This window comes from Pinus tabuliformis, chromosome 7 (assembly GCF_031772625.1).
Source record: "Pinus tabuliformis cultivar Carrire ecotype Pingquan chromosome 7, CPIR1, whole genome shotgun sequence".
In the NCBI taxonomy this organism is placed as follows: domain Eukaryota; kingdom Viridiplantae; phylum Streptophyta; class Pinopsida; order Pinales; family Pinaceae; genus Pinus; species Pinus tabuliformis.
In genome coordinates this window covers 1,096,753,950-1,096,767,123 of record NC_142293.1, presented here as the reverse complement: position 1 = coordinate 1,096,767,123, position 13,174 = coordinate 1,096,753,950, and positions in this window count along the sequence as shown.

Genomic DNA, 13,174 nt, shown 5'->3' with positions numbered 1-13,174 from the left:
GATGATTGATTGGTTTTTCTTTGCTTGTTATCATGTATTTCATCTTCTGCTCTCGATATAGCTTTCTCATTTGACCGAAGACTGGAATTGTAGCATAAGAAAAATCTAACTGTAGTGTACCTTTCAACTTATCCCCCCAAGATCTTGAAAGCAGAAAACGCGAAGGAATGTCCGCCACAACCACATCCATCAAGACATTCTTAGCTGGAATTTGATCTAAGCTTACTACCAAATCCTTGATCAATCCGATACACTTTACACGGCTGGAATCAAATGAATACAAATCATGGTATTTTCTTGTAATATCTAATCCCAACTTTTCCATGATTGATTTTGGCATCAAATTGTGCGAAGCACCCAAGTCAAACATAGCATTGTGTAAAACATATTCATGCAACCTCAAACTGATATAAAATTGAGGAACATCACTTTCAGGAGACTCACCATCTAAAGAAGGCCCAAAAATCAATTCTGGCTGATCATCTTCAACATTTACTATGTCAAACATTGGATCAAAATTCAGAATTTTGGAGACTTGACCTTGGTAGCTGCTGTTCTTCATGATTTCAGTCAAAGAAATAGATATTTTCAGTTTTGAAATTTCATTTTCCAAACTAAATGCCGAAACTCTTTCAACCTCTTTGACCGGAACTTCTCTTTTTTCAGCTTTATCCCTCATTGTGTTTGGTGGCTGATTTACCTTGTCTGCTGATGATGATTTACTAGCTGCGGGATCAATTATCTCTTTTCCTTTCTTCTGTGGTACAGCTGAATCATTTTTTGCTAAAATATCCTTCTTCTTCTGAATCGAGTTTATGGGCACATCTCGATTTCTTAATGAGTATTGCTTCTGTTGGGCAGACAAAGCATTCATGTATCATCTTTGGTACTCCTCCGATTCTTCTTCAAGTGCCGCATCATTTGATAGAATAAAATCCTCATCTTTGTGTGTGGTGGAGCTTTCAACATATTCTTCCTCTTCCGTGATGTAGATAGGCAGATCATCAGGAGTAAAGAAATGGTTTTCCTCCCCTACAGTATCACCATCATCATCAGATTCTTGACCAACAAAATTTTGTTGAAGAGGAGTCTTTACCTGCTGCTGAACTACCAGCTCTTGTGTTCTTTGTTCATGCTGCTTAATTCTGAATTGTGGCTGCTGCTGACCACGAAAATTGGGATTGCGGATCTGCGGTTCCGGCTTGTCAAGAGTGAGCTTTTCGAACATCCTCTCTACCTTGCGAAGTATCTGATATGATGTAGAAGATTCTTCTTTGATGGTCACTCGCTTTTCAGCTTTCATCCTAGATCTTTTATCATTCAAATTTGCTTCAACACTAATAGCAATCTTCTGCATATCCTCCAAGGTAGGTGGATCTTTGTCCCGTAATGAATAAGCCATCTCCGGATCAAAACCATCTGGGAATTTAAGAAGAGCTGATTTTCGAGATGGTCTTAAATCATATGGAATAGCATTATAAACTGTATTAAATCTGATAACATAGTCTTGGATAGACTCACCAGGATTGCGTTTGATATTGTTATACTCGGCATTGATTTGAAGTGGATCCTTTCTGATTTCCCAACGATCTAGAAACTATCTATGAAGCTCAGCCAATGTAGTTACACTTCTAGCTCCCAAGCCTCTGAACCATTTTCTTACCTCTCCTCTGAATGTTTGCACAAACAATCGCATAGTTACATCCTCCTCATCAATCTCATGTAAATCAAAAAAATCTGCCATTCTGTCTATGTGTTGCTGAGCGGAAACACTTTGAGGAGTGCCATCAAATATAGGAATCTTACTCTGATAATCCACGGGCATATCATGCAATTGCTGAGGTAAAGCAAGAGGTGCAAAATGAGCATCCATTGCTCTTGGCGGATTTGGTCTGGGGGTTGTTTGAGACGGTGTATGCGGAGGAGTAGAAATGTGGGATGAAGAAGTAGAATTTACTGCAGACTTTTGATATGTGATGATGGGTTGCAGGGGAAGAGTGGGAATGAAAGGAGATTCGGTGGGAATTTTGGAGGTGAAATCGGTGATAGAAGATCCAATATTTGCAGATGCAGCTTCTATGAAATCAGCAAGATTTGCAGCCTGAATATTTCTCTGAAGGTGTCTCAAGATAAAGTTTTCAATTAATTTATTGTGTTTTTCAACTTCAAGAGCTGCAGCAAAGTCAGGATTTGGAACTAAAGAATCAAGTGCACTTTCGGATTTGGTTTTAAACAGTGACAATTAAAACTTCTCATCAAAGTCAAGTTCTTCAAGATATGTAAAAATTGCAGGACAAGAGGGAGACTTAAACAAAGGAATTATGGGACTTTCTCGTCGGTGTATTCTCGCAATCAAATTTGGGTTCTCATATACTAGAGGTGGATCTGGATCAGGATTTAATCTCGTGTATCTTCTGGTAGCCAGTGTGGAATTGTTTCGAACAATCAAAAGGACACAAACAAGTTTTTCAGCCTATCAACTTCTAGACTCAATCATCCAAGGTCTAGAATAAATAAGTATACTGGGGTAAATTTCAAATCAAGTGCTACATTCACAAGCTCACCGGAGATCAACTGAAGCAGCATTTATCTACTTTCGCTTATGCATAGCAAAAGCGTTTCGAAGGCTACCTGGCATGACTTCAGACTCCGTTTAAGACTCATGAAACAAACACATCAACCAGTAAGCAATAACAATTTTCTCTCTAGTATGGTCGCCACTATGTTAGCGCTCAAATCTGCCTCAGGCTGAGGAAGGCAAAACTCAAGGCCACATCAAACCAAGCTCGGCCTCGTAGCTAGCCCTACGAGGACAGGAGAGGGCTCTCTCCGGGTCTATCTCGGCAAAAGGTCTTCAAAGGGGCTGAGATGACTCAAATTTAATACTGATTTTAGGCTAGTAAAGAGATAGGAAAGTTTGATTTAGATTTTTGAGCTTTTTTTTTTGGAGAAACGGGAAAACCAATTTTGGGTGCGGGGATTAAGGTGACATCTTTGCAGAATTCGAGTTGGGGTGAGGTAGGCAATAGTCTTGATGCCTTTGATCAGGTGTATGGATGGATCAGAATGACAAGGAGCTGAAGAGGGCAAAGGAGAACATGGATCCTCTCCAAACTGGCGAAAACATGTAAAACTAAACAAATTTAAAGGAAGAGCACTGTGAACAATGAATTCAACCTCATTTACTCATTCATTTAGTTTCAGAAGCATAAGAAGGAATGGCATACATGTAAACATGAATAAACTTACAATAACTGAGAAATAACACCATCAAGAACTGAAAGCCACAAGAATCCCAACAGGTGCTGCAAAATCTCTGATCTTTCCTTAGCCAAAATATGAAAAATATGTACACAATAGTGTGCCAAAATCTTGCCAAGAGTCCAACTTGTGCTACTGATTGAAAATTTACATATATAGATCAAGCCCGCTCATTCCCTAACCTCTAGGGGTCGAGCTCCTCCTTCTAGGATTAGTTTGAACAAAGTCTAAACATGGAGCAAGAATCTAGGTGACCAAAACAACCTGCCTCTAAAAAGAAGGAAACTGTTTCATTACATTAATTTCTTGCTAATTTGTGAATGAATCATCTAGAAGAAGGTAAATAAGTGCCATGCCTTACACACATCAAATTACATCATGTTGGGTCAAAAATCACATCAAGAAGTGAAACTGGTGAAAACTGGCCAAATTCCTAAGCTGGAGGATGAAAATTGGACCAAAAACCTTTATGCGTAGCGCCCTGATTCCTATGCGTAGCGCACCTTTCAGCCTATTTTTGGGGCACTTCCCGACATCAAAATCAAGATCACAATAGCTGGTTGGAAATCTTTGGATGTCTAATATCCAGATCAAGTGGAATTTCCCAATTTGGAGCTCATTTTCCCCCTCAAAATTGCATTCTCCCAGAAGTACTTCCTGTTGTTGCAAAAGGTGGCAGCAAGGTGGTTTTCATGGTGTTTTTAGGCCTTTTGATCATCCAGAACTTGATGAAATGCTTCGGAAATAACTGAGCATGCATAACTTACCATGAAAAACCCAAAAATACAAATTTTTCCTCCAGCAAGTGTCCCAATCAAAAGCGAGCGCGCCGACGCGCTACTCATAGAGCGGAAAAAACTGTTTTTGGGACCAAAAATTTCAAAATGACAAAAATTTCTCCAAATTTGCTCAAATTTGGAGCGAAGACCCTCCATCATGTGTCATGCTCAGCCAGCGAAGCCTCGGCCAAAACTCGAAGTGGATCTAGCCTCTTTCACCGTTTTAGTGCTTTGCTCAACCTCCTTTTCAAAATCTTCATTTTTGCTTTGCCGACATGCATGCGAGCCCAATAATGATTTTTCATGTGACGAAGCATGTCTTTGTCTCTATTGGCCTTTGCCAACAACTCCTCCAGATGTCGATTGACTTTCTCAAGCCAAAATTTCCGCTCAACAGGTGTCAAATCACCAGGTCTTTTACGGGCCAACCTTCGGTCTTCACGGATTTGTCGCAGCTCAATAAGTGTATGCTCATCCTCTAGCTGTTTATTGCGCTGCTCCAAGTATTTGATCAGACATTCTGCCTTCAGTAGCTTCTCATTCAAGCTGTCAATCTCGACCTTCTGCTCTTGGATGATCTCTTTCAGCTTCGAGCTAGGAGAGCTCCTATCCACATCACTCAATGCAACATCAACATCATGACCACCTGAATGGCCCTCCTCATAAATTGACCTCTTGCCTCTCTCCTGAACCTGTACCTATACTGAAGAAGAAGGCAAGACCCCTTCCACACCATGTGGAGATAGTACTCGTCGTGTAGCTGCAAATAAGGCCCTGTGGCCTCGCTGATATGTCACATATGTTGAAGCATTGACATGCTCGGTCTCAGGAATGTCAAACTGATGTGAAGGCTCTCCCTCATCATGAACTATCTCTGGAGGTTTCTGCGGCACTGTGAAAAATTCATGAGAAAAAAAATCCTCCCAAGTAATGCCCTGCTGTGCCAACTGATGAACCACTACGATCTTGATCAGCGCATAATGATAAATACTTCTATGCTGTTGTGTTGGGGTCTTCTTTTGTACTAAGACAACCATCCTCTCTATGTTGCGAAACATGAAGTATGGAATGTTCATCAAATGTACCCTTGTGAAATGCATCAACAAACGGACATGGTACGCATAAAGACGCGAGAATCTGCCCTCACAACTGAAATACCGAATGATGAGTTTCATCAAAGGTGCAAAATGATCACTTAGGTATTGGAAAGGAAATACCCTGCTCAAATGCCTCATATACCCGGGTTTGATGTATGTGTCATAGTAGGATTTCTCTAACTGCTGATGCTTATTCCATTGCTCTCCAATATTTGGTATCCCAGTGGCCTCTGCAATAGTCTCTGGTGAGAAAATGTAATCAACTCCGGCGAGGTTTACATGGCCATCATGTAAATGTAGAACAAACAAGCGAGCTAGTTCACGATGATTCTGGATTTGTGAAATTAGCTCACAATAGTGATAGCATGAATGATAGTGAAAACAATCCATTGCAAGCGAGCAAGCCTGCAATTGAACCAAAGAAGTGGGTTCTTCCCTGAGATGCTTACCACCTTTTCCACCTCTGCGAGGCCTCCGTGGCACATTACCCTCTGTTGTGGAATCACTGTCATTCTCCTGCTCATAAACTGAATCTGTGTCTGACATGGCTTTGATAACACAATGTCTGCAATATGTATGTTGATATAGGGGTGGTGAAATCAAAATTTCAATGCATACCCAAAACCCACATATGTTTACCACAGCATCATAAGAATGAAGCCATAATGGTAATAACTTTGTTTTCAGTGTATTGGCATAAAACAATCATTGTTTTGATCACAAGGACAGTTTTGACAAATGAACAAAAATGTGAAGTGCACCCTTTGTGATGTTGGCTAAAACTTGACAAATGAGTTATTTCACCAATGGAGAATGGGAAAATCTTCACAAAGCCACCCACATGTCTTTTTAAAAACCCTAAGGAATGATTTTGGTATGAGCATAGGGTTTCATTTTTCTACACCCAATACATCAAATTTCCCACCTCAAACATACTACGAACAATTTAAAATTGACTGAGCAGCCATGAAACACCTACTTGCAAGTTTTGGAGTCGATTTGGCAAGATCTGGATGCATTAACAAAAAAAATTTGGTGCTGTGACTGAGTGCGTAGCGCCCAAACCCAACGCGTAGTGCACACCTGTGTGCGTAGCGCCTGTGTATTTTTACACTGGCCAGTGAGGCCCAGTGCGTAGCGCACGCCTGTGTGCGTAGCGCACAGATCCAACGCGTAGCGCACACCTCCAAACGCTGTCCACAAGTATGCAAACACGGTTTCGGCCTTCACAAATTCAAACACGATTTTGCCTTGGGAATTTTTGAACAAATGGACTTGTTTCCCCTTTTATATGTGAACAAAATATCTTACCAAATCAGATTTGATTTAAATTGATTCAATAACCCACTTTATAATGTTTGGCACTTTGACATCTTTGGTCTTTTAATACAATGCTGCTTTTTGACTTTCTCTTGCTTTTTCTGAGGTTTGGACTGATAATATTTTGTTGATTTTTGCAGGGATCCAGCATTTTGGCTTTGGAGAAGATCAGAGGCTTGCTATGAAGCTTTTTGAAATGAAACAGGTACAATTATTTACAATAACAATTTTTAGTTCCAAAATAGAGTTTTTGACTAAAAATGTTTTAAATGCTTTCTGAGAAAAATATTAAATGAGTTGAAACCAACCTCATGGCATGCGGGCTTTTATTATGTGTATGAAAAGGACTGACAACCGTAGACTCTAGGACTAAAGACTTTTAACGAAACTAATCTTTTATGACGATGAATGCAATGATCATGTACTTCGGTGATTGTTGAGAAATTTTTGACTAACCCTGCAGGGACAAGCATGAGGAAACACAAGACAACCAGACCCCTCGTCAGTCAATGGCATGCCCCTAGCGAAATGCAATGAAGTGGAACGAGCGAGACACCTAAAAATGATATGCAAAAGCGAAAAGATCTCTGACGGAGGGCTGTAAGGACCGACTCTAACCGGCTTCACCTAAATATAACGCATTTTTTGAGTGTTTGTAAATATAAGGTGACTTATGGAGTAAACATAAAAAAAGGTTTTATTTATTTACCATACCTCTGATTTATTTATATTTTTATTAATTTACCATACCTCTTTTATAAATATAGTATTTGGCCCATAGGATTCACTTAAATAAAACCTCTTTTTTAGCCTTCTTAAATAGAAAGAGGGTTATGGACTAAATATAAAAAGAGGTTTTATTTATTTACCATACTTCTAGTTTATTTATAGTTTTATTTATTTACCATACCTTTGGAGTAAGTATAAAAAGAGGTTTTATTCATTTACCATACCTCCACTTTATTTATATTTTTATTAATTTACCATACCTTTGGAGTAAATATAAGGTGATTTATGGAGTAAATAAAAAAAAAAATGTTTTATTTATTTACCATACCTCTAGTTTATTTATAATTTTATTAATTTGCCATACCTCTTTTATAAATATGGTATTTGTCCCAAAGGATTCACTTAAATAAAACCTCTTTTTTAAGCCTTCTTAAATAGAAAGAGGGTTATGGACTAAATATAAAAAGAGGTTTTATTTATTTACCATACCTCTAGTTTATTTATATTTTTATTTATTTACCATACCTTTGGAGTAAGTATAAAAAGAGGTTTTATTTATTTACCATACCTCCACTTTATTTTTATTTTTATTTATTGACACCAAATACAACCTCCCAAACCACCTCCCAAACCAAAAAATGAGCGACTGCAAGCAATTTAACATTGCAAAGAAGAAAATCGAGCAATTGTAATGGAATATAACCTCCCAAACCAGGTGAATCGGGTCAAATGAGTCTTTTCATAGTTTATACTCGAGTCTTTCAATAGTTTATACTCCCCTTTTTTGGGGCTAAAATGAAAAAAAAAAATTAAATAAAAGTTAGGCCAAATATATGAAATGAGTGTTTTATAAAAATTTTGCCTCTCTAAAATGAAAAACCTCTTAAATTTTGCCCTTGGGCTAAAATTTGCCCCTAAAATTTACCATGATATCAATACTTTTCATGTTTTGATATCTTGGGTAGGAGAAAAAAAACATATCTGCAAAAGAAAAATGCATATATTACTCACATTCAAACTCTATATATGGTGTATTCTTAGGAAGCTTTTTAAGATGTTCCTCCACCTTTACCAAAGCAAACTATAGCTTGGATAAACTTTGTATCATTTCAGTCAACATCAATTTCTGGAAGATAAATCTCACATATTATTCTTTCTCATTTCTCAACATGCTACATATGATAAATTGAAAGTCACATAAAACCAAGATAAAACCATTTTCTAACCAAAACAAACAAACAAGCAATGCCTCTAATAAAACTTCATTCTAATATCAACATATGAAAAGAGAGTGGACCATTTTTTCTTCTTGACTTTTCCTATTTTTGTTATGAAAGTGCTCAAACTTCAAGAACCAACAAATGTGATGGAAGTTGTAAATGTGAAAAAAATTATGTTGACCTTTGTAGACTTCTTCAAAATTATGTGAATGATGTCATTTTTAGATGTGGTAAATCTCATAATAAGAAATGGCCACATTGGATGCAAAGATTAAATATCAAAAATTGTGGGCATGACATGTATTCCAATAAATTGCATTCAATGACTACCATGAGCCTCCACACGTTACAGGTTCTTAGTATGTTAATCTTTATGATGAAAGAGAGATGGCAATGATAAGTATAGGTGGTCCTAGTTTGTATGGTGGATATATTCAAACCAAGTTCATCTTCTTAATGAACCTAGGTTCTGACATGGTAAACTTGCATCTGGTCCTCTCCCAGTTTCATTACATCATACTTTGTCAAGGCTCAAGAGGACATAATGGTCCTGCAACTTATAATAGGGTTGTTTTTGAGGTTATAAATAAATCTTATCGAAATAAAATGGATTTTTGGGCTCCAAGATATATGGATAATTTAAATGATAACAATCTTATGTTATTTTCCCAAGATGAAATTGTAGGGATACATTTTGCAAGTTTTACTAATAGATAGAATGAGAAAAATAATCCATGAGGAGCATCTACTAGTCATTGTGATTAGGGAAATACTCGGAGATAATAAGACTATTTAGGTTCAAATCAAAGATGGTGTTGATTCTTGTAGCTCCTTAGTTGTTGGTAGTTTTTAAGGTAGGAATTTTGGTTCTTCAAGGGTAGGGTCCTTCAGCTTAACTGTATCTGTCTTGGTCCTATCACCCAAAAGAAAAACATAATCAACAAAGAGTAAATATGTTAAGTTTAGGGCTCTTCCTATTTTTATAGTTGTCAAGCTTATAATTATTTTTTACTCTGTTATAGCTCTGTTGAGACCACCTACTCTATAGTCAAAAATAGTAGATGAGCCACTAGACATACCTACCCATGGTCTCTTGTAGGCATGATAGAAGAATAGGTTGATCCATTAATTAGAATTGCAAAGATATTGAGGAAAGAAAATTCATTATCTAGTTAACCAATTGCACATTGAACCCTATATGGATGAGTAGCCCTAAATAAATCCAGTTTTCTCTATCATATGCCTTGGAAAGACAAACTCACTAACATTGCTTGTAATTTCTTGGTTTGATGTTATAAATTCCTTTTTGGGCTACTCCTATTCCGTAATGGATTTGTTTCCCAGGAAGGATGCCAAATTGTTCTAATGACATGGAATCAACTTAGTGGATTTTGACCCTACATGCAATAATTTTTGCAATGATTTTGTAGATGCAATTACATAGTGATATGGGTCTGAAATCATCAAAAGTTTCATTCTTGTCTAATTTTTTGGATTAAAGCCTAAAATGTTGAATTGAAAGCTCCCAAATCCTGCCTGTTTATTTGAATTTGTCAACAATTCTTAGTTGGTCTATTTGAAAGAAGTCATATAACCCTTGGAAGAATTATGTTGTCCTGCTAAGTGGTTAAGGGTTCTTATCCTTTTGGAAATAGTGCAGAATTTTTTGTAATTCTTCCTTTGATATTGGATCCATCAGTGCCTCATTACCCACCTCACCTAAAAAATTGGGGAAATACGAAGTCATCTTTAACTATCTCTTTGAAATTTATTCTATCATCCTCTTTATAAATTCCCTCAAAATGGTCTACTGATGAGAAAATTTCTCCTCGAGATGAGACACCTTCTCATGAGGAAAATTTTGTTTATAAACAACATCTTGAGGCAATTGTTCATTATAATTATGAGATGCTGAAGAGAGAAAATCTTTGCTATTTAGTAAAGGCTATGCATGAATGTTAGTGATTTGGTACAAGGAAAGACATGGGCAGCGAGGGAATTGTGGATTCCCTACAACTCTTTTCCCAAATGTGACACATGAGGATGTATGCTTATTACACAACTATATTTGAGAACATGAACCACTTTGAAGGAAATACTATTTTGGATGTAGGCATAGGAAGTGGTAATTTGGCAATCTAGTATGCACAAGCTAGTGCAAGGAAAGTTTATGTTATTGAAGCAACCAAAATGTTAGAACATGTATGTCCACATGTAATAAGAAATGGTGTTAGCCACATTATTGATGGAAATGAAGGATCTATGGAGGATGTCATGTTTCTTGAAAATTTGATGTCATTATCTCAGAGTGGATTGTGTATTTCCATATACATGAATCCACGTTTCGGTGATCCATAGACGTGATCAATTTTTGAAGTTGACTATAATCATGGAATCTATGTGTACACTTAGTTCTCATTATTATTTTTGTAGTCACATGGTGGCCTTGTTGCATGCAATAGTTACATGTTACATGTTGATGAATGAACTCAAGCATTAGCTATAGTTTAGTTATTGATTTTGGATTGTGAAGTTGAGTTTGTGAATTGGAAATGTTAGAAGAGAGAATTCTCAAAGCTGCAATTTATAAATTTTATATTATGTTGCATCTTTCACTTGTCCAGTGCACTAGGGGTAAAGTTCCCCATAAACCCTAAATTGGAGACAACTATGGCCTTTAAGCATCACTGCTTGGCCTACACTAGTTCTCCACATAGTACCATGTTGAGGGCTCTTAAGAGGAATCGATCTATTTGGGAGTGTCCAAATGCTTGAAGAGAAAGTTTGTTCAGATTTACATGGAAAATATTGTACATCTCTCTTAGGCTCAGTTTGATATGTTTAGCTTGAATAAGAAAAATTATTTCTGTTGTAATGAATATACTTAAGGCCTGCTCAAAAAGGTCCTTTTGAATAATATTCATTGGATAACCAGATCCATTCCAAGCAAAAATAGCCATTTCTTACAGAATACAAACAAGTTTTATTTTATTTCACATTTAGTTCCCATGTCTAAATGATCTTGGATGTTGACATGGGTGAAAGGAGCTTCCATAATATTTAAATGCATGGGGGAATCCCTATTGGAGTTTTCATTTAGGTGACATGTTCCTGTTTTGGGATTTATTGTCTCTTGAAATAAGCCTTTACTAATACCATGGTTTGATGAATCTTATTTTTAATCAATTCCATCTTGTTCAGTACTGACAAGTAAGGCCATAGAATTAGAACATGCAAACTCTTAAACAAAGTTGGAACTTGACAGGATACCAAAAATTGGATAAAATTGGGGCATAATATCATGATCAATCAAGCTCTTGCTGAAATAATGTGCAATGTCGCATTGAGACACACCCATATCACTGTTAACCATCAGGGAAATGGATCATGAGACAAGTCATCTGCTAAATTACCTACTTGTCCAAATGCATAAATAGATGCCTCAACTTTATTACAATATCTATTTGAACTCGTCTCACCCCACCATGTTTTAGAAGTACTCAAAGGAATGCACTATTCAAATCCAGCTATTGACAAGTAAGAATTTGAAGCAGTCTCTGGCAGTTTTTCACCTAACTTTTGATCCATGGTAGGAAAATTAATATCAACATCCCCATCATAATTAAGAGTGGAAAATTATTCTAGAAGATTAGTTGATCTTTGGGCTCAGAACTAGGCATTGACAATTGGTTCATTCTTCCATATAGTTGTAATGCTTGCATGGCATCAGTAAGATGTGTTGAAAAGGATAAACACCATCTAGACTTGAAAGGCATCTAAAAATTCTCATGTGTTGTGCTACTTCAATATCTTCCAACTTTGTTCCAACCAACAAATCCATGAATCCAATTCCAGGTTTCATGTGTTCTCTCTGAGTAGCACAAACAACCCCTGTGAGAGGAGATGAGTGCTACGATGAAAATATCTTAAATGAAACAATCATAAGTTGGCCACTCATAAATGATAATGCTAAGTGGGGTAAGCCAATCAATTGTAGCATGACCTCTATACCCTTTTTCTAAGCAAAACCCCCCATATGTATTTGTGTTATGAAAATTATTCTCCAAGAGACATGTAGCATTGCTTATATAATATGGAAAAAGGGTTCTATGTTTGAAAAAAAAAATCAGTGGAAGTATCAACTCCCCAGCTCAGATGTTTCCCTTGATGATTCATCTCTATCCATTGAACTAACTATTTTATGTTCTAAATTAGTCTCCATGGGAACGTACATAGAAGAGCTAGCAGATTCTTGTAGAAGGGAAGATAATTCATCACCAGATCCAAGTTTTCCAATATTATTTAAGATTTCAATTAATACATCCACCCCAGGACCCCTCAAAGAAGTAGAATGTCACATAAGCTCATCCAAGGAAAATGATAAGGACCCAGGAGTGTCACCTGCCAAAAGCTAGTAAGTAGGTTTTTGATGTAAAACATTTCACAAAACATCTTAGAGCACCACGATCATTAATAGCTTGAAGACCAAGTTTATTAAGGCACAAAGCATCCAAGAATTATTGTATACAAGCTACTGCATCTGCAGAAGGGAGGAAACCAACCATGATGGCATCCAAAAAAGAATTAGGCAGACAAGCATCATCTAGAACAAAATAGCAAGTTGGATCTTTGTGAATAAGATCACTCATGACTATAGTTGCAACTAAAAAGTCCCCACCACCAAATTCCTTTGATATTCTAAATATAGTGCACAAGAAAAATGGCAAAGAAATCTCTTCAGATCCATATAGGTAACAAAATTGTCTGG